Source organism: Microcaecilia unicolor, chromosome 7 (genome assembly GCF_901765095.1).
Source record: "Microcaecilia unicolor chromosome 7, aMicUni1.1, whole genome shotgun sequence".
NCBI lineage: Eukaryota > Metazoa > Chordata > Amphibia > Gymnophiona > Siphonopidae > Microcaecilia > Microcaecilia unicolor.
Window position 1 is genome coordinate 151135711 of NC_044037.1, and position 26711 is coordinate 151162421.

At 42.6% G+C, this 26711-nt stretch overlaps 1 long non-coding RNA gene across 1 annotated transcript; it reads left to right on the top strand.

The window, feature by feature from the left end:
• Positions 1-4348: 4348 nt before the first annotated feature.
• LOC115474713 lies at positions 4349-19378 on the top strand. The gene is made up of 3 exons (XR_003942894.1): positions 4349-4401; positions 17476-17531; positions 18636-19378. It is a non-coding gene; the product is annotated as an uncharacterized LOC115474713 (long non-coding RNA).
• The last annotated feature ends 7333 nt before the right edge of the window (positions 19379-26711 follow it).

Sequence of the window (26711 nt, forward strand, 5' to 3'; positions counted from 1 at the left end):
CACCTCCAACATGCCTCTTGCTATTTGCACACACTCAGTGAAAAACGTCCCAATTCTGCCTTTCTGAAAATTTTGATTTAGATGTTTTGGCGGGATAAACTTCCATCTACTGCTTTGCTTTTGAAAAGGGGTGCCATGGCAACTAAAGGAAACAGGAAGCATCTCTTATGACCCCTGAGCATTGTCTGGTACATTTTATTACTTGTTAGTGTCTCCATGCTTGCTCTACCTATCCATTACCCCTGAAATGGTGTCAGGATTGTAGGGGGTAGCACCTTGGCTAGCAAGGCCTTCATAATGCCAGGCAGCTTGCTTTTTGGGAGCTCTGCAGTACAAATTCTGCCACTTCTTTTTGAGGTCCTTGACATTGCAGTTCTGGTGGTAGATGGATTTAGACATTCACAAATGTCTCTCCAACAAGCTAGCTTGATGTTGGCACCGACCCTAGATCCTCTTATTATACCTACATTAAACGTCCTTCCCAAGGTACATAAATCTCTCAATCAGTTACCAGGATGTCCTATTGTCTCAGAGATTGGATCAGGTCTAAAGCCTTTATCAATCTTCGTCGATTTCTTTCTATGTCCATTTGTACCATGCATTGAATTCTTTGGCAGGGACTCAACACACTTTATCAATATGTTGAATGAGTTTGATAGCGATCTCACAGATATCAATCTGGTCACCTCAGATATTGAGTCATTATACACTAATAGCCCCCAACTAGAGGCATTAGTGCTGATAGAAGAAGTATTGAGAAGATGCACAACATATCGAAGGATACCAAACCATCTGTTCATCACACTCAACAATTGCACTACAAAAAACTACTTTTGCTTTCAGGACCAATTTTTTCAGCAGATTAAAGGAACAGCAATAGAGGCTACAATGGTCCCTGATATTGCAAATTTATTTGTTGCTAGTTTTGAGAAAGAACACCTTCAAGATCATCTGTTTAAAACAAATGTGGTTTTCTACAAAAGATATATGGATGATATCTTCCTCTTATGAAGAGGTTCTGAGGAACAGCTGGTAGCATTCCACCATTGACTCAATATGAGAAACACTAACCTTAAGTTTAAAATACAATACAGCTCTGTGGAAATTAGTTATTTGGATATATTGATAAAGAAGTATATGTACCACTTCATGACCACCATTTATAAGAACTTACATTAAAGTCTGTTATAAAAAGTAGACCGATACACATATATAAAAACAAAGAAATAATTTATTCAAACCAAGATAAAAGCAGTACCCGACATGGCCACGTTTCGCCCTCAGGCTGCGTCAGGGGTAAAACTACAAATAAAAACATAAAAATAGTGATAACATCATCTCAAGTTATGTATATATATATATATATAAAAAGTCATAACAGCAAATGATAAAATAAAGTACAATAAATGCATTACACATTCAAAAGTAAAATGGAGGAGGAGATAAGACAAGCCACTTTCCAAACATATAAAAGTGTATAAAACGTTGGATGGATTTAATCAAATCCAATAATGTGTCAATACATACCTAAAAATCAGGGGTGATCAACATACCCCTTCAAAAAAAGCCTAAAACAAAATTTAAAAGATATACATTAATCCCATCTTGATCAGCCCATGTATCACAAACTCTACATCTCACCAGTCAGCTCAATTAAAATTCTCATCAAATCAACAATTGACTATATTTCACGGTGTAAAGCATTCAATTACTCACTGTTATAAATCTTCTGCATATAGACCACCTTGAATCCTAAAACTTTATCAGCCTTTACTATATAACATCAAAAGCTAGAATCATCGGGTTTACTTGAACATAAGGTACCCATGTGTTCAAAGATTTATTTAGACTCACGAGAAAATTACGTATTTTGGAGTTTTTTTCTAGTAAGAACACATTCACTACAGAGAGTTCTATAATTAGAAAGAATAGTACATGGGTACCTCATGTTCAAGTAAACCCGATGATTCTAGCTTTTGAAAGGATGGTCCTAAAAGATATAGATGTTGTAGAAAAAATGGAAACTATTCCATATCACAATATTACTAAGGAAGAGAGGAAAGCTATTGAAGAATTAAGGAATGATAACAGTATAGTCATCAAACAAGCAGACAAGGGGGGAGCAGTAGTGATAATGGAAAAAGAACAATATATTAATGAAGTTAAGAAACAACTAAGTGATAAAGGTTTTTATTTACCACTACCAGGGGACCCAACATCAGCTTTGAAATCGAAAATTGACTCACTTATTTCTCTGGGATCACAAGCAGGATTTTTGACACCAAGGGAAGTCGAATTTTTGAAAGTAGATCACCCACGGATACCTGTGATTTATATATTACCCAAGATACACAAATCTCTGAAGGATCCTCCAGGCAGACCTATTGTTTCAGGGATAGGCTCTCTGTTGGAACCTCTTTCTAAATTCACAGACATGTTCCTCCGACCTTTGATTCCCCTCATTCCTTCCTACGTCAGGGACTCAACACATATTATTAATTTACTTGATGAGATAAAAGTTACCAACAATAATATATTATTAGTTACATTTGATGTTGAATCCCTATACACTAACATTCCGCAAGATGAAGCCTTGTTAGTGATTAAGCAAGCACTGGTTCATAAGACTATGTTTAGAAGAGTACCTACCAAATTTATCATGCAATTGATTACATTAGCCCTAAAAGAAATTTTTTTTTGTTTTTGAAGGCCAATATTATAAATAGGTAAAGGGGACAGCTTTGGGGGTAACGGTAGCCCCCTCTGTAGCCAATCTTTATATGGCACATTTTGAAGAGAAATATATACGAGAGAATCCGTATAATAGACATATCATGGTATGGAGGAGATTTATTGATGACATTTTGGTGATATGGGAAGGAGATGAATCATTATTAAAAGAGTTCTTTGAATGGTTGAATAAAAGGGATAAAAATTTGAAGTTTCAAATGAATTATAGCAGAAAGGAGATACCTTTTTTTAGATATATTAATTCAATTTAGATATGGTAAATTTGTGACGACATTATATAGAAAACCCACAGACCGAAATAAATTGTTACAATATGGTAGCTGTCATAGCCATCCACTGAAGCGTAACCTGCCCTATACTCAGTTTTTGAGAGTAAAGAAACTGTGTTCAAATAATGACGAATGCAGAAAACAAATGAAGGTAATGGCTAACAGATTTATACAAAGAGGGTACCCAAGGAAATAAATTGAAGAAGGGCTGTTTAGAATGTCACAGAAACAAAGAAATGATCTCCTCCATACTACTATTGATTTGAAAAAGAAAAAAGAAGATAAGATTGTATGTACATTATATTATGACCACATGGCATCTGATTTAATTAAAATATTTAGGAAGCATTGGTCATTGATACAGAGTATTCCATACTTTTCTGATAAAGAATTATTAATAGCATTCAAAAGGAATAGGAATTTGAAGGACTGTCTTGCACCATCGGCTCTACCTGTACTCATAAGAGATGATCCAGTGTGGGGACATTTTCCGTGTTTGAATTGCTCATTTTGTAATGTTAATTTGAAAACTAAATGGTTTATTCACCCCATGACAGGAGAGAGATATGAATTGAAGCAATACTCCAACTGTAAGACTACACAGGTGGTCTATGCAGTGATTTGTCCATGTGGACTTGTGTATATTGGAAAAACTATGAGAGCATTTAACAAACGCATTGCTGAGCATAAAAGTGCTATAAAGGGAAATATACAGGAGAAACCACTAGTTGAACATGTATATGACTTGAAGCTCTCTTTTGAAGAATTAAAGTTCCTTGTATTATTAAAAATTAAAACATTTTGGAGAGGTGGAGATACAGACAGGCAACTATTACAAGCAGAGCAAAGAATGATTTTTAAATTCAACACAGTGAAACCCTTTGGACTGAATCAGGAGAATGACTACACAGTATTTTTATAGACAATTTCTTTAAATTATTTTATATTATTTATGGATCAAGGAAATGGTCCAATTCATCACATTTTTTGGATTAAAAGTGTTTCAGACACCAATTTGATATATAAGCGTTACCATGTTGAAAGCACAGCTTGTGGTCATTACACATTGTGCTATTGTGAGAGTGAAGCTAAGCTTGAGTTAAAGGTGACAACCTATCTTGACGTCTGTCATTATGATGTCATGATGTTATCAGTTTGGCAGTGATTAAAAGTTTGTTTATTAAGATAGATTATTCTTTTTGTCACTATTTATGCAATAGGTATGTGTTGAGAATTGAATGATGTGAAGGTATTAGTTTTTGATGTTTTTTTAGTAAGTGATGACCTTTGACCTGGATATGAGGTTTTAAAATAGCAAGCCACAGCACAGATGGTAATGCTGTTGCACTTTGATCCAGAGCAGTGTCTGTTAACAAGCACAGTAAGTAGCTAGCTTGAATCTATGTGATGTTTATGAGATGGTAGCATGGAGTAAAGTAGATGTACAAGTATATCTAGTAAGAATGAGCTTGTTTGGTGATTGAGGGAGAAATAGAGTGTTTTCTCTTTAAAAAAAAAAGGGAAGCCACAGCACAGATAATATTGCTGTTGCATTTTGATCCAGAGCAGTGTCTGCTGACAAGTAGTCAGCTTTAATCTATGTGATGTTATGGGAGATGGCAGCATGGAGTAAAGCAGATAGAATGAGTTATGGTCTTTTGAAAGTTAGTTTCATTTATGCAGCCATGTCTTTTGATGATGTTATATAGTAAAAGCTGATAAAGTTTTAGGATTCAAGGCAGATGAATGAAGCGGACTGGAACTGGGGGCTAAAAAAGAGGGTAGGTGGGATAAGGGGGCTGGTACTGGAACTGGGTACTGAAAAGGGGCAGGGGCTAAAACTGTGGGGACTAGGGGCTGAAAAGGAGACAGGGAGAAAGTTGCTGGGGCTGAAGCTCGGGACTGGTGGGAGAAAAGGGCTGGGGCTGAAACTGGGGACTGGTGGGATAGTGGGGCTGAAAGGGGGCAGGTGGGAGAAGTGGGCTGGAACTGGGGGCAGGTGGGATAATGGGGCTGGAACTGGGGGCTGAAAAGAGGGGGGACAGACAGTGGATGGAAGGGAGAAAGAGGGCAGACAGTGGTTGGAAGGGGGAGAGAGAGAGGGCAGACGGGCAGATGGCGGATGGAAGCAGAAATAGAGGGCAGACGCTAGATGGAAGGGAGAGATAGGTGAAATAGTGGTTGGGCAGATAGAGAGAAAGAGTGCAGATGGTGGATGGAGGAGACAGGAGAAAGAGGACAGACACTGGATGGCAGGGAGAGAGTGAAAGCAGATGCTGGATGGAAGGGAGAGAGTGAAGAGAAGATGAGGAAAGCAGAAACCAGAGACAACAAACTGTAAATAATTTTTTTTCTTTTCTTGCTTTAGTATAAAGTAGTATTGTAGCTGTGTTAATAAATGTTTATAATAGAACATGGAAATAACATAATCTTTTTATTGGACTAATTTTAATACATTTTGACTAACTTTTGGAGAACAAAACCCCCTTCCTCAGGGGTAGGATACTGTAACATCAGTATACTGTATTGACCTGAGGGAGGAGGTTTTGGCCTCTGAAAGCTAAATGTATTAGTCCAATAAAATGATATTATTTTATTTTCTATATTTGTTTTATTTATATTTGTTAATTTGTAAAGTGGTGATTGGTATTTGTTAGTTTTTTCAAATTTACATCTGCTGTCTGTATATTTTGCACAGTACTAGGGCACATTTTCTGTCCAGCGATTCTCTTCTCTCCCCCTGTCCCCCCTCCAGCCACCCATGTCCAGCGATTCTCTTCTCTCCCTTGCCCCCCCCCCTCCAGCCACCCATGCCCAGCGATTCTCCTTGCTCCCCTGCCCCCTCCAGCCACCCATACCCAGCGATTCTCCTTGCTCCCCTGCCCCCCCCAGCCACCAGTACCCAGCGATTCTCCTCTCTCCCCTGCCCCTCTCCAGCCACCCATGCCCAGCGATTCTCCTCTCTCCCCTGCCCCCCTCCAGCCACCAATGCCCAGTGATTCTCCTTGCTCCCCTGCCCCCCTCCAGCCACCCATACCCAGCGATTCTCCTCTCTCCCCTGCCCCCCCTCTAGCCACCCATGCCCAGCGATTCTCCTCGCTCCCCTCCCCCCCAGCCACCCAGACTGTCCAGTGGATTTTTGGGGGCAGGCAGGAAAAGATCCCCAGTCTCTCCCGAGGCGCTACTGCATCGCTCTTCAAAATGGCTGCCGAGACTTACAAGGGTGGCCTCCAAGACTTCAGCAGAAGTCTCGCGAGGCCACCGCTGGAAGTCTCGGCGGCCATTTTTAAAGAGCGAACCGGCAGCGGGGGAGGGTCAGTGCCGGCAGCGGGCAGTCAAGACTGGGCATCTTTCCTGCCTTCCCCGAAGAATGTCTTCTTTAGACAGGTACTCGGGGACCCTGTAGCTCGGGGGAGGGAGGAGAGCCGGCTCGCCCTCAAGAACAACCGGCTCTTGTGAGCCGGTGCGAGCCGGTTCCAGCACACCACTGGGTGGAGGGAACTGCGGTGCTGGGCCGGGCCCCCCTTGGAGGCCCTGGCCCGGGGAATTTTGTCCCCCCTGCCCCCCCTCTCGGCAGCCCTGCTCTAAGAGGTTAAAAACGTCCAGCTCTCATCAAAGTTCTGCAACCACCAGTGACAGGCTTCCCCATTAGAGGGCTATCTCCCATCTCAGCCAGAACCAGCATGAGACAAATTTCCTCCAAAGACTGTCTCAGTGAATTCCCAACCATGCCACAGAACAGGTTTTTAATTCCCTTATTTTGATCCAGCTCTCTCCATTCAGTGTGTGTGCATCATTTTATCCCACAATATTTATTCCCTTCAGTGAATTAATCCACTAATAATGGGTAAAAAAGCTCCCAACATCCTGTCCGCTTGCATTCATGCAGAGCTGTGGGACCCATCCCCATCCTGCAAATGTAACAATAATCAAACAGCCACATTCTTGTGCAGCTCCTGCTAGGCAAGCAAAGTGACTGTTCACCTTAAAAAGAGTAAACCTGTGTGTGTTTTAAAAGCACTTTACTAAAATTACTCTCTCCTTATCCTATATAATAATTCTCACCACCAACATTCTAATCTGGGACTGCCTGTGTCCGTGGCTCCTGGAGTTGCTGAGCTAGGCTCCGTAGCCAGGATGACATCACTAACAACTGATTCCCAGGCAGGGGGAGGAGTAGTGTTTCCCTACTCCTCCCTCTGCCTGGGAATCAGCTGTCAATGCGCTGCTCCCTGCCACTTCGGAGCAAGTGGCAAGGAGCGGCGCATCAAAAAACTACAAGCGCGGCATCACAGAACCCCCCCCCCCTCGGTGCATCACCCAATCCCCCCCCCCCCGGCACATCAAACCCCATCGCCACCCGCAGATGCCAGTAGTAATGCTTTCCGGCTGCTGCTGCTTCTCCTGGAGTAAGACCCCAGAGGAGTGCAGTGACGTGACAGGCGAGAGGAGGAGCAGCTGCAGAGACTGGGTTGTAAGACTCGGGCATTTGCAAATGATTTGGGCTGGGTTTAAAAACATCTATCGCTTCTTTTCTTTTTGTAGCGGCTGCTGCTGCTCAACAGGAGAAGCAGCAGTGGCCGGACAGCATTACTACTGGCATCTGCGGGTGGCGATGGGGTTTGATGCGCCAGGGAGGGGGGTGTTGATGTGCTTTGGGTGGGGGTGTTTGATGTGCCGGGGGGGATTGGGTGATGCGCCGGGGGAGGGGAGGGTCGCTGGACATGGGTAGCTGCAGGGGGGGCAGGAGGAGAGGAGGGTCGCTGGACATGGATGGCTGGAGGTGGGGCAGGGGAGAGGGAGGTGGGGAGGGGGTCCTGAGACCAGAGAGGTGGGGGTGGGGAGGGGGGGCTCTGTGAGAGGGGGGGTGGGGGCTCACACTCACTCACTCACTGTCTCTCACATACACTCTCTCTGACACACTCCCTGTCTATCACACTCTCTCTCTGTCACACAGACACTCGGTCTCTCACACACACTCTCTCTCACACAAACACACACATGCTGTCTCTGTCTCTCTCTTATTCTGTCTACAACACACACACACACCATCTCTCGCACACACTCTCTCTCAAACATACACACTCCGAGGAAAACCTTGCTAGCGCCCGTTTCATTTCTGTCAGAAACGGGCCTTTTTTACTAGTTATTAATATTTATTTATTTATTTGTTACATTTGTATCCCGCATTTTCCCACTTATTTGCAGGTTCAATGTGGCTTAGATAGTACCGTGAAGGCGTTCGCCAAGTCTGGTAGATAACAAATACAAGGTGATAAGTACATAAGTACATAAGTAATGCCATACTGGGAAAAGACCAAGGGTCCATCGAGCCCAGCAACCTGTCCACGACAGCGGCCAATCCAGGCCAAGGGCACCTGGCAAGCTTCCCAAACGTACACACATTCTATACATGTTATTCCTGGAATTGTGGATTTTTCCCAAGTCCATTTAGTAGCGGTTTATGGACTTGTCCTTTAGGAAACCGTCCAACCCCTTTTTAAACTCTGCTAAGCTAACCGCCTTCACCACTTTCTCCGGCAACGAATTCCAGAGTTTAATTATACGTTGGGTGAAGAAGAATTTTCTCTGATTTGTTTTAAATTTACTACACTGTAGTTTCATCGCATGCCCCCTAGTCCTAGTATTTTTGGAAAGCGTGAACAGACGCTTCACATCCACCTGTTCCACTCCATTTATTATTTTATATACCTCTATCATGTCTCCCCTCAGCCGTCTCTTCTCCAAGCTGAATAGCCCTAGCTTCCTTAATCTTTCTTCATAGGGAAGTCGTCCCATCCCCGCTATCATTTTAGTCGCCCTTCGCTGCACCTTTTCCAATTCTACTATATCTTTCTTGAGATGCGGCGACCAGAATTGAACACTATACTCAAGGTGCAGTCGCACCATGGAGCGATACAACGGCATTATAACATCCTCACACCTGTTTTCGATACCTTTCCTAATAATACCCAACATTCTATTCGCTTTCCTAGTCGCAGCAGCACACTGAGCAGAAGGTTTCAGCGTATTATCGATGACGACACCCAGATCCCTTTCTTGGTCCATAACTCCTAACGTGGAACCTTGCATGACGTAGCTATAATTCGTGTTCTTTTTTCCCACATGCATCACCTTGCACTTGCTCACATTAAACGTCATCTGCCATTTAGCCTTCCAGTCTCCCAGTCTCGTAAGGTCCTCTTGTAATTTTTCACAATCCTGTCGCGATTTAACAACTTTGAATAACTTTGTGTCATCAGCAAATTTAATTACCTCGCTAGTTACTCCCATCTCTAAATCATTTATAAATATATTAAAAAGCAGCAGTTCTAGCACAGACCCCTGAGGAACCCCACTAACTACCCTTCTCCATTGTGAATACTGTGATGTTGTGGTCGAATAAGGTTCGTGGGGAAAATATGGGATACAAGTGCAGCAAATAAATAAAAATGGGGATAGAAGAGAGGAAGGGTTATGTGGTGTCCATTACAAGCTGTGATTTTGCTGTGTTGCAGAGTTCAGGCACTTATGTTGGGTCGGTAGGATATGCCTTTTTAAACAAGTAGGTTTTTAGTGATTTCCTGAAGTTTAGATGGTCGTAGGTTGTTTTCATGGCTTTTGGCAGTGCGTTCCATAGTTGTGTGCTTATATAGGAGAAGCTGGATGTATAAGTTGATTTGTATTTGAGTCCTTTGCAGTTCAGGTAGTGGAGGTTTAGGTATGTTTGTGATGATCCGGTTATGTTTTTGATTGGTACGTCTATGAGGTCTGTCATGTATCCTGGGGCTTCGCCATAGATAATTTTGTGGACCAGGGTGCAGATTTTGAAGGCGATACGTTCTTTGATTGGGAGCCAATGCAGTTTTTCTCGGAGGGGTTTGGCACTTTCGAATCGTGTTTAACCAAATATCAGCCTGGCTGCTGTGTTTTGAGCGGTCTGGAGTTTTTTTGTGAGTTGTTTTCAGCATCCAGCATAAATTCCATTGCAGTAGTCTGCATGGCTTAGTATCATTGTTTGTATTAGGTTGTGAAATGTTTCCCTCGGGAATAATGGTTTCACGCGCTTAAGTTTCCACATTGAGTGAAACATTTTCTTAGTTGTGGCGTTCACTTGGCTCTCAAGTGTAAGGTTACGGTCGATTGTAACGCCGAGTATTTTCAAGCTGTCCGAGATAGGGAGGGTGTACTCTGGGGTGTTTATAGTTGAGGGTTTGTTCGTATTGTGTTGAGATGAGAGGACAAGACATTGCGTTTTTTCAGTATTGAGTTTCAGTTGAAATGCATTTGACCATGAGGCCATGGTGTTCAAGCTGAGCTTGATTTCATTGGTGATTTATGTCAGGTCGTGTCTAAAGGGAATGTATATTATGACGTCGTCTGCGTTGATGAATGGGTTGAGACCTTGTTTGGATAAGGACTTGGCTAGAGGGGTTATCATTATGTTGAAAATAATTGGTGATAGTGGTGATGCTTGAGGTACTCCGCAGTCTGCTTTCCATGGCGGTGATATGTTTGAATTTGATTTCACTTGGTATGTTCTGGTGGATAGAAAACCTTTGATCCAGCTAAGTATATTTCCACCAATCCCGAAGTAATCTAGGAGTCTTAGTAGTATATGGTGGTTTACCATGTCGAATGCGCTTGACATGTCGAATTGGAAGAGAAGTATGCTTTTGCCTATAGCTATTTCCTTCTTGAATTTGGCCAGGAGAGTGATTAGTACAGTTTCAGTGCTATGGAGGGGGCGGAATCCTGATTGTGATTCATTTAATATTGAGAACTTATTTATGTAGTCAGTAATTTGTTTGGTTACCATGCTTTCCATCAGTTTGACTGCTAGTGGGATAGATACAACTGGGCGGTAATTAGTGAGTTTGTTTGTTTTTTTCTTGGTATCTTTTGGTATTGGGGTGAGTAGGATGTTGCTATATTCCTTAGGGAAGAGACCTTGTTGGAGCATGTAGTTTAGGTGGGATGTGAGGTCTGCTATGAAGCGGTCGGGGGCAGATTTAAGTAGATAGCTGGGGCAGACATCCAATTTGCAGTGTGTGTTGGAGAACCTATGGGTCACATGGGTGACTGTTTCTGTGGTGAGGAGAGCAAAGTTTGACCAGGTTTGCCGCTGGGTATTCTCCAAAGGTTGGGTCCAAGCCATTGATGAAGTATTTGATGTTGGTGTTGTCCTTCGGAAGTGTATTGCGTAGATTTACTATTTTTGCATTGAAGTATTTAGCGAGTTTGTCTGCAGATGGGATATCTGTATTGGTTGTGGTGACTGAGGTGGTGTCTAGTAGTTTATTTACGAGTTGGTAAAGTTTCTTCATGTCTTTGTAGTCTGGTCCTATTTTGGTTTTGTAATAAGACCTTTTGGTTTGTCTTATTGCATATTTGTATTTTCTTTGTGTTTGTTTCCATGTGTTGAGTGTGTGATCATCTTTTATTTTTTTCCATGCTCATTCTAGTTTCCTGGATTGTGTTTTTAGTTTTTTCAATTAGTCGTTGAACCATGGTATCGAGTTTTGTCTACGTGATGTTCTTGTTCTTAAGGGTGCTATTTCATCTAGTATGCTTCTTCATCTTTTGTCCCAGTCAGAGAGGTAGTGTATGGAGTCTGTTTGTGCTGTCCACTCGTTGTTGTATATCTGTTGCCAGAATGCTTTAGGGTCTATTTGGCCTCTTCTATATGGTATGATCCCTTTTTCTGCCAATTTAGGGATAAGTTTAGTTTGTAGTGATCGGTCCAAGGTGTTTCTGTCCATCTGATATCTGTTATTAGTAGGTTGTGGTCTGTGGATAGTTTGTGTGAGAAAAGGTCAAGTGTGTGCCCTTTGACGTGGGTAGCTTGCAGGTGTGGCCATTTGAGATCGCATGAGTAGAGGAATTCCTTACATTCTCATGCATTGTTGGAGTTTGGATCTTCTAGGTGAAGGTTTGTCTCCTAGTACTAATATGTTGGAGTTGGTTACGATGAAGTCCGTGAAATTTGACTGGCTTTCATTCCAATTACCGGGTGGACTGTAAAACAAGGCAAGGCAAGCTGGGTCCAAGGCAAGGCAAAGGCTGGGTCCAAGGCAAGGCAAAGGCTTGGGTCCAAGGCAAGGCAAGCAAGATGGGTCCAAGGCAAGCCAGAGCAAGCTGTCTGAGGCAAGCAAGGCTGGTCCAAGGCAATGCTGGGTCCGAGGCAAGCAAGGCTGGTTCAAGACAGGGCAACCTGGTCCAAGGCAAGCAAGGCTAGATCTATGGCAAGACAGGGCAAGCTAGGTCCAAGGCAAGACAATGCTGAATCTGAGGCAAGCAAAGCTGGTCCAAGGCAAGACAGGGCAAGCTTGGTGTAAGGTAGGCAAGGCTGGGCCCAAGGCAAGGCAAGACTGGAACAGGAGACAGGCAGGAACTGCAATATGACAGGAATAAGAAGAGCTCGGCTAGAAGACCTCATTGTGAAGGCCCCGAGAAATGTTGGGGCCATCCCTAAATACCACGGGGCAGAAAGTAATGTCCCCTGAGGGCTATCCCAGCATCACTGCTGCAGAGAATAAATAGTGGCTCTTCAGCACAAGTGCACCCTCAGAGACCCAGTGAGCACCAGCATGCAGCAGCAGCAGCAGCAGGAAAGCTGTATGCCATCTGGAGATATGCCATGAAACCAGGCCATGAGGTAAGGCAGGAATGACGGTAGGTCGGAGTGTGGGGCAGGAGTCACAGCAAAGCCGTGATGCATACATGGTAATGCCAAGTGATTTGTGCTAATGTCAACAAGGTGACCCAAAAATTATTGAATACCATTGGCGACAAAATTGAGCCTTGAGGGACTCCTGAACTAGGGCTGAAAGACATGGAGAGCGAGTTATCAAAGGACACTGTAAATGCAGTGTTCAAAGTATGAGGTAAACCAATCCAGTGCTGTCCCTGAAAGACCGATAGACTGAAGGCGACAAAGAGAATATGATGATCAACCAAATCAAATGCAGTGGAGAGGTTAAGGGATAGCAGAAGGACAGATTGGCTTGATTAAGGGAGCGGTAAATGAACGAGGTGATGCCTAGTAGGGCAGTTTCAGTACTGTGATATTGGTGGAAAGTGGTATGATTAGGGTGAAGGGAAAATTCAAAATGGTGCCCTTTACATATTAGGCTTCAGTGCACTAGTGGCGTGTAGCTCTTGCTTCCCTTCCTCACTTAAGCTGCTAGCATTTTGGGGGGGGGGGGGGGGGGTGGTTGTGCACTGATGAGATGTTGCTGAACTTGTGCCTGATCCATTTGCCTTACATTGTGCCTGACCCAACTGCCTTATTTCGCTGACATCTCCCATTCCCTATAACATCCCTTCTGCACACATTCTTTCTGCTCTGCCCGTGATTGCACTTCTTTGGTGATGGCTGCTCTCTTATTGAGCCTGACCCACAGGCCCTGCACATCCTACAGATTTCTTAGCTGAGATAGGAACAGCCTGGCCAACATGAAGATGTCAGCCTTGCCAAATTAGGGTATATGGATGATGGCCGCCATGTTATGAATGTCCCCAGGTCTGTGACATCAACACGTACATCACATAAATGTTCGTGTTTACTTTGTGGCAGATATTGCAGACTGCACCATGCCAGTGGGTGCCTTGCTGTAATTTGGCATACAAATTGGCATGATGCTGAGCTCCAGTTCTACAAATCACTGAAACATGTGTGCTCTTTACAGGATGCTGGTGTACACTTCAGCGTACTACTGGCACACTTCACGCCCTTTATAGAATGGCCTTTCACTTGTTTAGTGCTGTAGCACTGTAGAAATGAAGTATTATAGAAAGAAAAGATAAGCAATAGTGGTAGTAGTAGTAACTAAATCCTTCCTCTTAAAATTCATAGAATGAACAAATTTAGCCAGTGTAAAGGGATAGCTCCTAAACTGTTCTTGGGACAGGTTTACAGTTTAACCATTCAGCACAAATTTTCAGGACTAATCAACTAAATTTAGTTGGACACCTCTTGCTGCTTTCACAGATGGAATAAATCTAATTGGATAAGTTTATCTTTACTTAGCAAGACCAGTGCTGTGTAAACCAACTGAATTTCAGTATCTTAATACTCCACAAGATTCAAGTGCATAAGTATCACTATAATGAGACAGACCAAAAGTGGGCAATCCAGGTCACAAATACCTGCAAAATCCCACAACAGTAAAACAGATTTTATGCCACTTATCTCCAAAATAAGCAGTTGCTTTTTAAAAGTTGATTTTAATACTTTTACCACATTTAATGCTTTTACCACATTCTCTGACAATGAATTCCAGAGCTTAATTACACGTCGAGTGAAGAAATATTTTCTCCAATTTGTTTTAAATTTACTACTTAGTAGCTTCATTGCATACCCCCTAGTTCATGTATTTTTAGAGAGCGTAAACAAGTGATTCAAGTATACTCACTCAATATTTTAGAGACCTCTATGATATCTCCCCTTAGCTATCTCTTCTCCACGCTGAAGAACCCTGCCACTTTAGCCTTTCCTCATAGGGATGTCATCCTAACCCCTTTATCATTTTCATTGCCCTTCTCTGTACGTTTTCTAATTCCATTATATATATTTTTTGAGATGCAGTGACCAGAATTGCACAGTTTTCAAGCTGCGGTCACACCATGGAGCGATACAAGAGCATTATAATATTCTTAGTTTTGTTCTCTGTTCCTTTCCTGATAACTCCTAACATTGTATTTGTTTTCTTAGTCACCCCTGCACACTAAACAGGGGGTTTCAACATATCAATAATGATGACACCTAAATCCTTTTCCTGGGTGGTGACTCCTAATGTGGAACCTTGCATCATGTAGCTATAAGTTTGGGTTCTTCTTCCCTACATGCAACAATTTATGCTTGCTCACATTAAATGTCATCTGCCATTTGGATGCACAGTCTTTAAGTCTCATAAGGTGCTTTTGCAATTTGTCACAATCCTCTTATGATTTAACAGCTTTAAGTAACTTTGTGTCATCAGCAAATTTGATCACCTCACTCATTATGTTTCCAGATCATTTATAAATATGTTAAGAAGCAACAGTCCCAGCACAGATCCTTCCTCATCAGCGCTTTGCATTTGACTTGCCATCCCTTATGCTGTTTTCTATTATCTTCAGACAGATCCTTCTTCCATTTTCTGCCTTGACTTTGTTCACTAAAAGGAGCATGCAGGACATGAGGGGAAAACAGAGCAGGGCCGGCAATGTGGTGGTGCCAGAGACCGATGCTGGACAGCGCTTCAGCTGGCGGGGGTTGGGGACCTCTGCCAGCCAAAGTATTTGCTGTGGCAGTGGGTGGGGAGCGGCAGGGGGGCATCCAGCTGGAGGTGGTGGGGCGGCAGACCAAAATGTGCCACCCCCACCTCAGGCTCTGGACTCCTTCCAATGCAATGTCTGTACTCTATCCTCATCCTTCTCAATTTATATGCTGCATTTGACACTGTTGACCACCATCTACTGCTTATTACACTGTTCGCTCTTGGATTTTGGAGTTCTGTTCTATTTTCTTATCTCTCCCATTGCACCTTTAGTGTATACTCTGGTAGATCCTCTCCCACTATCAGTTGGTGTACCTCTTATTTTCCTTATCTATACTTATTCCCTTGGTGCTCTGATCTCCTTCCATAGTTTTCAGTATCATCTTTATGTTGATGACTCCCAGATCTACCTCTCCTCACCAGAAATTTCAGCAGAAAGCCAGGCCCAAGTCTCATCCTGCCTGTCTGACATAGCTGCCTGAATGTCTCACCGCCATCTTAAACTGAATATGGCCACGGCTGTGCTTCTTATCTTTCTCCCTTAACCCATCTCTCCTCTTCCTTCATTCTCTATTTCTGGAACCAGGCTGCTGGCACTAACATTTAAAAAAAAGATAGAGCAGCTTTTAAACTAGAATTGGGGGGGAAGCTGACAGTCGCTCAGGAGCGCATGGTTCTATCTGGAGTATCCTTGATGTGGAGGAACTGAAAGAAATCGTGGTGAACCTGGAAGATGTACTGAGCCAAATTGACAAATTAAAGAGTAGTAAATCATCTGGACCAGATGGCATACATCCAAGGGTACTCAAAGAACTCAATTATGAAATTGCTGATCTGTTGTTAGTAATATGTAACCTGTAGTTAAATCATCCATAGTACTTGAAGAATGGAGGGTGGCCAATGTGACACTGATTTTTTAAAAAGGCTTTGGGGTCATTCGGGGAAATTATAGACCGGTAAGCCTGACATTAGTGCAGGGCAAAATAGTGGAAACCATTATAAATAATAAAATTATAGAACACATAGCCAAAAATGGTTTAATGGGACAGAGTCAGCATGTTTTCAGCTGAGGGAAGTCTTGCCTCACCAATTTGCTTAATATCTTTGAAGGCGTGAATAAACATGTGGATAAAGGTGAGCCAGTTGATGTAGTGTATCTAGATTTTCAGAAAGATTTTGATAAAGTTCCTCATGAGAGACTCCTGAGAAAATTAAAGAATCATGGGATAGGAAGGAAGGTTCTGCTGTGGATTAGGAATTGGGTATTGGACAGAAACAGAGGGTAGAGTTAAATGGTCATTTCTCTCAATGGAGGAGGGTGAACAGTAGAGTGCCGCAGGGATCTGTACTGGGACCGATACTATTTGACATATTTATAAATGATATGGAAATCGGAACGAGTGAGGTGATCAAATTTGCTGATGATACAACACTATTCAAGGTTGTTAAAACACGCACAGACTGTGAAATATTGCAGGAACACCTTAGGAATTTGGAAGACTGGGAGTCCAAATCGCAGATGAAATTTAGTGTGGACAAATGCATGGTGATGCACATTGGAAAGAATAATCCGAATCACAGTTACCTGATGCTAGGGTCCACCTTGGGGGTCAGCACTCAAGCAAAAGACCTGGGTGTCATAGATAATATGCTGAAATCTTCTGCTCAGTGTGCGTCAGCGGCCAAAAAAGCAAACAGGATGCTAGCAATTATTAGGAAAGAGATGGTGAATAAGACCAAAAATACTATAATGCCTTTGTATTGCTCCATGGTGCGTCCGCAACTTGAGTATTGTGTTCAGTACTGGTTGCCGTATCTCAAAAAAGATAGCAGAATTAGAAAAGGTTCAAAGAAGAGCAACTAAAATGATAACGGAGATGGAACTTCTCTCATATGAGGAAAGGCTAAAGAGGTTAGGGCTTTTCTGCTTGGAAAAGAGACGGCTGAAGGGAGATATAATTGAGGCTTGGAAAAGAGACGGCTGAAGGGAGATATAATTGAGGTCAAGTAGAAGTAAATTGAATTTTTACTCATTCCAAAAGTACAAAGATTTGTCACAACAGGGTATTTGATAAGAATCACTAGCGATAGGGACCACATCATTAATTTTAAACAGGTGTCGGGTAGCTTCACAATTGTTTGTTTTCCTGGTTTTTTGGATAAATTGGTTCACAGAGATTGTTTTCCTTTAGATTTAGATCGAAGGATAGAACTGCATCAACTTGTGAGATTCTTACAGCGGCATTAGGTATGCATTTGAGCACATTGTTTTCCCACTTTTGCTGTTTTTCTCTCCTTTGATGATTATCTTTGAGTTTTCATACTTCTTGTAGTAATATGCAACGGTAATACACAACATGCTGTCTCTGTGGTTTATTGGGTTTACACCATTGTTCCATTTATGTTTTGGTCACTGCATATATTTACATATATAGATTGTGTTTTCATGTTTGGATCACTCTGTGAGTCTGGATGCTTTTGTTTTTCAACTAAATGTACATTCTTTTTGGATGTCTCTTTCCCTATTATTAGTCTATGTCCTTATTGATGGATTATTTATTTAATTTCCTGGTACTGAATTGCCTTTTAGTTCTATTATATTAATGTTGTGGTTGTAATTGTATTGTTTAAATATGAATATATGTAATGTAAATGTTTGTTTTTAGACACCTGATGAAGGCTGGCTGAAACACGGCCCATGTTTACATTAAAGGACTCTTTTAGCACCATTTTAAAGTGTTATTTGTGTCTGTCATGTGCTCTGTTCTGTTGGGGTGGGAGCAGCTCAGCTACAGAAAAACAGAAGAGGCTTGGCTGTCCCATCCTATCATTTCCCACTGAGAAATGGAGTGATGGAGTTGCAAAGCCTCTCTTGCTGTTTTCTGGGGGTGAAAGATGATATGTTGGGGCTGTTGAGCCCCTCTTGCTATTTTCTCTGGGGGTGAGAGGTGATATGCTAGGTCCACTGATTCCCACTTGCTGTTTCTCTGGGAGTGGGAGCATCCCAACCTCAGAAAAACAAGAGGGGCTTGGCAGTCCCAACGTACCATCTCCCACTGACAGATGATGTGATGGAGCCATTGAGCCCCCCCCTCCCTTGCTGTTTCTCTGGGGGAGAAAAGCAAGATATTGTGGCCACAGAGCTCTTCTTTTTGTTTCTCTGGGGGTATTATATGTTGGGTTGCATCAGTCTCATTGTTTATTTCTTTTTCTTTACTATCTTCCCTGTCCTCTTTCTCTCACTGTTCTTTCATGATTTTCTTGGCTAGAACAACTTCAAGAAAGATTGTGTGGGTCAGGAAGTGTTATGTCATGGATAGTGACAACTACTTAAACTTTTTGTTTGAAACAGACAGTCTTGAACCACCACCACCCACTTGGAGACATGGGAGCATAGTTGATAGCAGTGTTTCCACCTACTGTGCAGAGACGAGAGCAGCAGATCACCACAACCACCTACTCCATTCTGAATCGACGAGGGAGAGAGAATAGAGCAGCCTATTTCCAGCACCTCCTCTACTCACTGAACAGACATGGGAGCAGACCAGAAAGTAGCCTTTCTTCAGCATCTCCTCCATTCACTGAAGAGATGCAGGAGCAAAGCAGAGCAGAGAGCAGATCCATCACCACCTCCTCCAGTCACTGAACAGACGTGGGAACAGAGCAAAGAGTGGTCTTTCTCCAGCATCTTCTCCACTCACTGAATAGATACAGTAAAAGAGCAGATTTTAGCACTACCCTACTCCATAACTAGGAAGAAGGGGCCATCTTATTTGACTCGTCACTCTCTGACTTTTCAATAGAGTTTAGGCACTGCATTTCATGATGGCAAGCTGCAGATACTCCACAGAACACTCAGATGTCAGCAGTAGTGATAGAGATGAAGACATTGCACATTTGATTACAGTACCTTTCTCTAGATTAAATTTTGAAGAAAAACAAAGCACTATTTCCCAAAGGAAGAAGCATTCCAGATCTGCCAAAGTTAATGCAGGATGGAAAAGATATTGTCCACCACTTCCAGAGAAGTACATAAATAATGCCACACTGGGAAAAGACCAAGGGTCCATCGAGCCCAGCATCCTGTCCACGACAGCGGCCAATCCAAGCCAAGGGCACCTGGAAAGCTTCCCAAACGTACAAACATTCTATACATGTTATTCCCGGAATTGTGGATTTTTCCCAAGTCCATTTAGTAGCGGTTTATGGACTTGTCCTTTAGGAAACCGTCTAACCCCCTTTTAAACTCTGCCAAGCTAACCGCCTTCACCACGTTCTCCGGCAACAAATTCCAGAGTTTAATTATGCGTTGGGTGAAGAAAATGTTTCTCCAATTTGTTTTAAATTTGATGTGGTTTGTTTTCTCAGTCAACAAGAACTAGTATTTGGGGTCAGAATGAGTGTGTACAGTCACTCAACAGAGGTAATTATGTGCAACTGCTACAGTTTTTGTCAAGTTATGACTCAGTTTTGTGTCAACACTTAGAAACATCTACAGTTTTCTCAGGAACTTCAAACCATTTTCAGAATGACATAATTTCTTCAGTTGCTGTAGTGATTGATTCTTCAGTTTAAAAAAGAATTACAGAAATCAATATTTTTTGCTGTGCTGGTCAATGAATCTTGTGATGTAGCGACTCTTTCTCAACTTTCTATATGTACTAGTAAAAAAGGCCCGTTTCTGTTTTAAAGGAAACGGGCGCTAGGAAGGTTTTCCTCGGAGTGTGTATGTTTGAGAGAGAGAGTGTGTGTGAGAGTGAATGTGCGAGTGTGTGTGTGTGTGACAGAGAGAGAGTGAGACTGGGTGCGAGTGTGTGTGTGAGAATGAGAGTATGTGCCAGGGCCCCCCTCCCTCCCTGTTCCAGGGTCGTTGTCCCCCCCCCCCCCCCCCGGTCTGTTTCCCAGTTGCAGGGTCGGTTGCCCTCCCTCCCTCCCAGTTGCAGGGTCAGCCTGTCTCCCCCCTCCTTTTGTCTTCCACGTTTTAAGGCACTGTCTATCCAGTTGCAACAGCTTTAGACTTGTTTCAGATGGAACAACAATTTAAAAACGACAATGTGAAGCAGCAGCTCCTAGGTTTGCTTGTTTTTGAGTGTATACCAATGACGGCTGCGTAGGGGAGTGGAAACAGAGATTAACCAATGGGCTTCCTTGCTTACCATAGACTTGCTTTGTTCACTTCCACTCCTGTCTATTAAACGTCCTGCAGCATCTCATAGGTTTGCTTGCTTTGTGACTTCACCCGAGGCGCAGCCAATCAGTGGGATTCATGACGTCAGTTTGATCTACAGCACCTAGCAGACCACGGTTCCAGGCAACCTCAGAATGTTGGAGGTGAGAATTATTATATAGGATGAGATATGCAACAGATGACAGTGGATTAAAGAAGAGGTTTTTGCTCGAACAGATGTCTTTTCTATTTTACAAGCAAAACAATTAGATATTCATATTGCCAACAAAAGGTAAAAAGTTGAAGAATTCTTAATTGGTCAGAGGGAAAAGTTTCAGGAAATATATGAAGGCTTAGAAGAGGACATAGCATAGGGCCTCCAAAGAAATGAAATTGTGGAGATAATTTTGAAGCTAATACCCAGTACAAACCCCTGTTCTATGAAAAATTGATTGCTTGTTACTCTAAATCAGAGAGAGGTGTTCTGACATGGTTAAGCTGAAATTTGTAACTCCTCTATATCCTTCTAAATTAATAACACATGCCAAAGCTTTCCCAGAAGATGCATTCTCCTCTGCAGGGTGGCCCGACCATTAGGCCACCTGAGGTGGGGGCCTCAGGCGGCACTCTTCAGGAGCAGCATCTCCCCCTTCATGGTGTTTTACCTCATCACGTTCCAAACCTGGCAGCGGCAGCATTTCCCATACGCTGCTCTGCCACTGGCACCCGCCTCTTCCCTTTATTGCGGCCACTTCTGTGATGTAACTTCCTGTTTCGTCAGAGGCTCAGGTGACCGCAGTAAAGGGAAGAGGCGGGTGCCAGCGGCAGGGCAGCGTATGGGAGCCGCTGCCGGGTTTGGAACATAAGATAAATGCCACCCAGAAGGCAGACGGGCAGCATCTCGGCCCCCGGAGGGGGGGGGGGGGGGGCAGGCATGTTAGCTTCGCCTCAGGCGGCATCTTGCCTTGGGCCGGCCCTGCTCCTCTGAAGAAAACATACAGTTGTCATTTTGACTTTAAAATGAGCTGATAGTGATATATACATCTGAATATCCTTAAAATCCATAAAGTACTAAGAGATACTTGGCTAGGTTCAGTTGGCTTCAGTGAAACTTACACACATCACATTGATTCTTACAATTCCAAGCACTACAGCTACAGTGGAAAGATCTTTCTCAGCTTCAAAAAGATTTGAAAACTATTGCAGGAATACAACAGAGCAAGATAGACTTTCATCTCTAGTAAAACTATCAATTAAAAAAGAGCTATTCCTAACTTTAAAGACAAATACAAAATTCTATAATGATGTCATTGAGCATTTTATAAAAAGGAGAGGAGGATGGAGCTTCAGTTTAAATGAGCATTTCCAGAAAGCTCTTAATTCTAAGCACACTTACACCCAAACCATCATTGACTGAAAGCTTATTAACTGTTCTGTTTCCAATGTTGAGGGCATTTTCATGGATGTTTCAGGCAGCTGTATCATCAGTTTGGTTCAAAGCAACATTCACTTTGCATTGTCTACTGTCACTCCTATTTGAGTATGACCTGAAGATGGAATGGGTGACAAGGCAAAGCTTATTTTATTTTGTTGCATGCATCCTAGAGATCATGTGTCTGCTGCTTTTGCATCTTGCTTGTGGGTTCACAACTTGATGCTTCAGCCTCAGAATATCACAGAAACTATGTATTGCTCAAAGTATGTTTTTGATGGAATTTGCAGCTCTACATCACATAATGTCAGTCAGTGTGAAGGATAGATTTTGGAAAGGTAGTGGTGATACAGAACTTCCGTTTTTTCACATTAACACAGAAGTCAAACTGAGCCATGGCAAAGGTTATAGGTGACTCTCAGGAAGCGACCAAAATGTGACATTTAGCACAAACGGTGAGTACATTAACCTTGGTAAGGAGTGCGCATTGCACTAATGTTTAGCACATCTACTGAATTCTTTACTATAAATGTCACCACAAACCACTGGCCAGTGATATATAAGGGCAAAAATATCCTAATTTTTTTCAGACCTTCACAAGGACACAGTGACTCCTGACAGGCTCCAGCTAAAATCACTTGGGTCCTGTTATGCAGGTTGTCCTCATACATTTGCTGATCCTTTTGTTTTGCAAGACTTCATTAATTAAAAGTCTGGGTAACTAACTTGCCAGCATGCTAAAAGAAGCCGTATGCTTTAGATGCATTTTATTCTTGTACTGACAAGGCTAGTCTGCATATCAAAAACTTGCTATTTAATTTACAGCTCTTTAGCCAGACCATTGTCTTCTTGGATACTTGGATAAACATAAAAAAGTCACAAAAAAATAAAACCACATACACATAAAACCCATGCAAAATTGAAAAATAAATAACTGTCATATATAAAAATTATATATGGAAAAACTTATCAAATTATATAAAATTCAATTTAGACTTAAAACATGTGCAGCATCATTTTAGATAGGTCATACAAGTAGGGATATAGAGGTTTTAACAAAAACGCCTGTAGCCTGTGACATATTTTACAAATGCAGGGCTGTACTTCTAAGGTAATTGTAAAAGCAACATATCTCTGCTCCTGGAGATAAATGCCCATCTCCTGAAATAATTGTATGGTAAATGTCGAAATACAGAAGTGTAAAAAAATGTGCCTATGACATTGAAGACGGTCCACAAGAGCCAAAAACAGCATACCCAAGTACAAGGTACATTGAATCTGCAAGGTCCCTGTGACATCCTAGGTTACCATTGTACACCTGGAGGGTAAAACATCTAGCATTGCCTCTGGAAGTGGTACAAAATGTCCAGCGCTATGAGTAGCACAGGACAATATGCATATAGTGTTGAATGCATGGCAGCACAAAATGTAGAATGCTAAACACATAGCAGCAGGCCGGAAAAAAAAACAGGCGTTTAGTGTTGCATGTGCAGTGGCCTCCAAAACATGGTCAATATACCGGGAGGACAGGAGGAGGATGCCCCAGGCCACAGCTGTGAGGGCTTGGCAGAAGATCAGGACCATCCTGGTAAGGTGAGCAAACACACACATCTCTGACAGCTACCACACTGGACCAGACACACATACTTTGTTGCTCACTGTGTTGGTTACAGCACAGTGCCAGGGTGTACAGTACAGCATATCAGTGCACATATGCTCTCCATTGCAGCTAGGTTCAAAAATTTAACCACTGTAGGCCCCCTATCCCAATGTCACAAGACATCACAGGTACTTGTCCTACAGACTGAAACCAGCACAATACACAGGTCAATCTGTCACATTACTATCTTCTCCCATCTCCCCCACCCCCACAGATCTACCTGTATGTGACTACAGATGACCCCCCCCCCTCCACTTTGCGGGATGTGTGACAGATGACTCCACAGCTCATCAACCAACAATGGCCTACAACTAGTGTTCCATCCACAGCATGCCTGGACCAGCAGCCATGTATCATTAAGTGTCTGTGCATTACTTGTTATGCCCATGTCCAGAAGAAGAGATTTAGGTAGGAAGATTAAAGACTAGTTTTGGCCCTGTTTATCAGGATCTCTTATGGTATATGTTAACTGAGTTTCAATATGTATCATGGTTAACTTTTGTTACAGGGAAGTTTTTAGATGATATAGGCTAATATCATTATGAAGTTAGTAAAGCATACCAACTTGAGAAGGGGGGGACGGGGGGTAAAAGGGAATAGGGGGGGAGAAAAGTTACTAAATCATAAATCTGATAGCTATTTTGCAATATCTTTAACCCTGTCATATGAGAGGTTATTGCCGCAATGTTAAGTTTACACTTATATGGTTTACTGTCTTTGTACTATGTTCTTAATAAAAAATATTGAAATATATATGCCCGTGTCCACTGCACAGGGACTTTCAGCTAAAAGAAACATGGAAGTGATACTCACACATCAATGGTTACAATAGAATTAAGTGCCTCATATCCTCTCATATCTTACAGTGTCTTAGGAGTCAGCAGACGTCTGGAGGCATACAAGTCATAAGTACATAAGTATTGCCACACTGGGACAGACCAAAGGTCCATAGCATCCTGTTTCCAACAGTGGACAATCCAGGTCACAAATACCTGGCAAGATCCTCAAAACGTCGTGCCATCCCCTTTATCATTTTTGTCGCCCTTCTCTGTACCTTTTCTAATTCCACTATATCTTTTTTGAGATGCGGCAACCAGAATTGAACACAATATGCAAGATGTGGGCACACCATGGACCGATACAAAGGCATTATAACATCCTCATTTTTGTTTTCCATTCCTTTCCTAATAATACCTAACATTCTACTTGCTTTCTTAGCCGCTGCAGCACACTGAGCAGAGGGTTTCAATGTATCATCAACGACAACTCCTAATGTGGAACCTTGCATTACGTAGCTATAATCTGGGTTCCTCTTTCCCACATACATCACTTTGCATTTGCTCACATTAAACGTCATCTGCCATTTAGACGCCCAGCCTCATAAGGTCCTTTTGTAATTTTTTACAAATTCTTCTCGCGATTTAACAACTTTGAATAACTTTGTGCCGTCAGCAAAATTTAATTACCTCACTAGTTACTCCCATCTCTAGATCATTTCTAAATATGTTAAAAAGCAGCGGTCCCAGCACAGACCCCGGGGGAACCCCACTATCTACCCTTCTCCATTGAGAATAGTGACCATTTAACCCTATTCTCTGTTTTCTATCTTTTAACCAGTTTTTAATCCACAATAGGACCTATCCCATGACTCTCCAATTTCCTCTGGAGTCTTTCATGAGGTACTTTGTCAAACGCCTTTTGAAAATCCAGATACAGAATATCAACCGGCTCACCTTTATCCACATGTTTGTTCATCCCTTCAAAGAAATGTAATAGATTGGTAAGGCAAGATTTCCCTTCACTAAATCCATGTTGGCTTTGTCTCATTGATCCATGCTTTTGAATATGCTCTGTAATTGTTCTTTATAATAGTCTCTACCATTTCACCCGGCACCAACGTCAGGCTCACTGGTCTTTAATTTCCCGGATCTCCTTTGGAACCTTTTAAAAAAATCGGCATTACATTGATCCACCCTCCAATCTTCCGGTACCATGCTCAATTTTAAAGATAAATTACATATGACTAACAATAGTTCTGCAAGTTCATTTTTCAATTCGGTCCAGGAGATTTGCTACTCTTCAATTTGTTAAATTGCCCCATTACATCCTCCAGGTTTATAGAGATTTCATTCAGTTTCTCTGACTCGTCAGCTTTGAAAACCATTTCTGGCACTGGTATCTCTCCCAAATCTTGCTCGGTGAAGACCGAAACAAAGAATTCATTTAATCTCTCTGCTATGGCTTTGTCTTCCCTGATTGCCCCTTTTACCCCTTGGTCATCTAGTGGTCCAACTGATTCTTTTACTGGCTTCTTGATTTTAATATACCTAAAAAAATTTTACTATTGGGCTCATTTTCGAAAGAGAAGGGTGCCCATCTTTCGACACAAATCGGGAGATAGGCGTCCTTCTCCCAGGGTCGCCCAAATCGTCATAATTGAAAGCCGATTTTGGGTGCCCTCAACTGCTTTCCGTTGCGGGGACGACCAGAGTTCACCGGGGTGTGTCGGAAGCATAGCGAAGGCGGGACTGGGGCATGCTTAACACATGGGAGTCCTCGGCTGATAATGGAAAAAAGAAGGGTGTCCCTGATGAACACTTGGCCGACTTTACTTGGTCCTTTTTTTTTTTTTACAACCAAGCCACAAAAATTTGCTCTAAATGACCACCGGAGGGAATTGGGGATGGCCTCCCCCTACTCCCCCAGTGGTCACTAACCCTCCTACCCTAAAAAAAAAGTTAAAATATTTCTTCCAGCCTCTATACCAGCCTCAAATATCATACCCAGCTCCATGACAGCAGTATGCAGGTCACTGGAGCAGTTTTAGTGGGTGCTGCAGTGCACTTCAGGCAGGTGGACCCAGGCCCACCCCCCACCCCCACACCTGTTAAACTTGCTGTGGTAAATGGAAGCCCTCCAAAACCCACCAGAAACCCACTGTATCCACATCTAGGTGCCCCCCTTCATCCCTAAGGGCTATGGTAGTGGTGTACAGTTGTGGGGAGTGGGTTTTGGTGGGGGGGTTGGGGGGCTTAGCACACAAGGTAAGGGAGCTATGCACCTGGGAGCTTTTTCTGAAGTCCACTGCAGTGCCCCCTAGGGTGCCAGGTTGGTGTCCGGGCATGTCAGGGGAACCAGTGTGCTATGAATGCTTGCTCCTCCCACGACC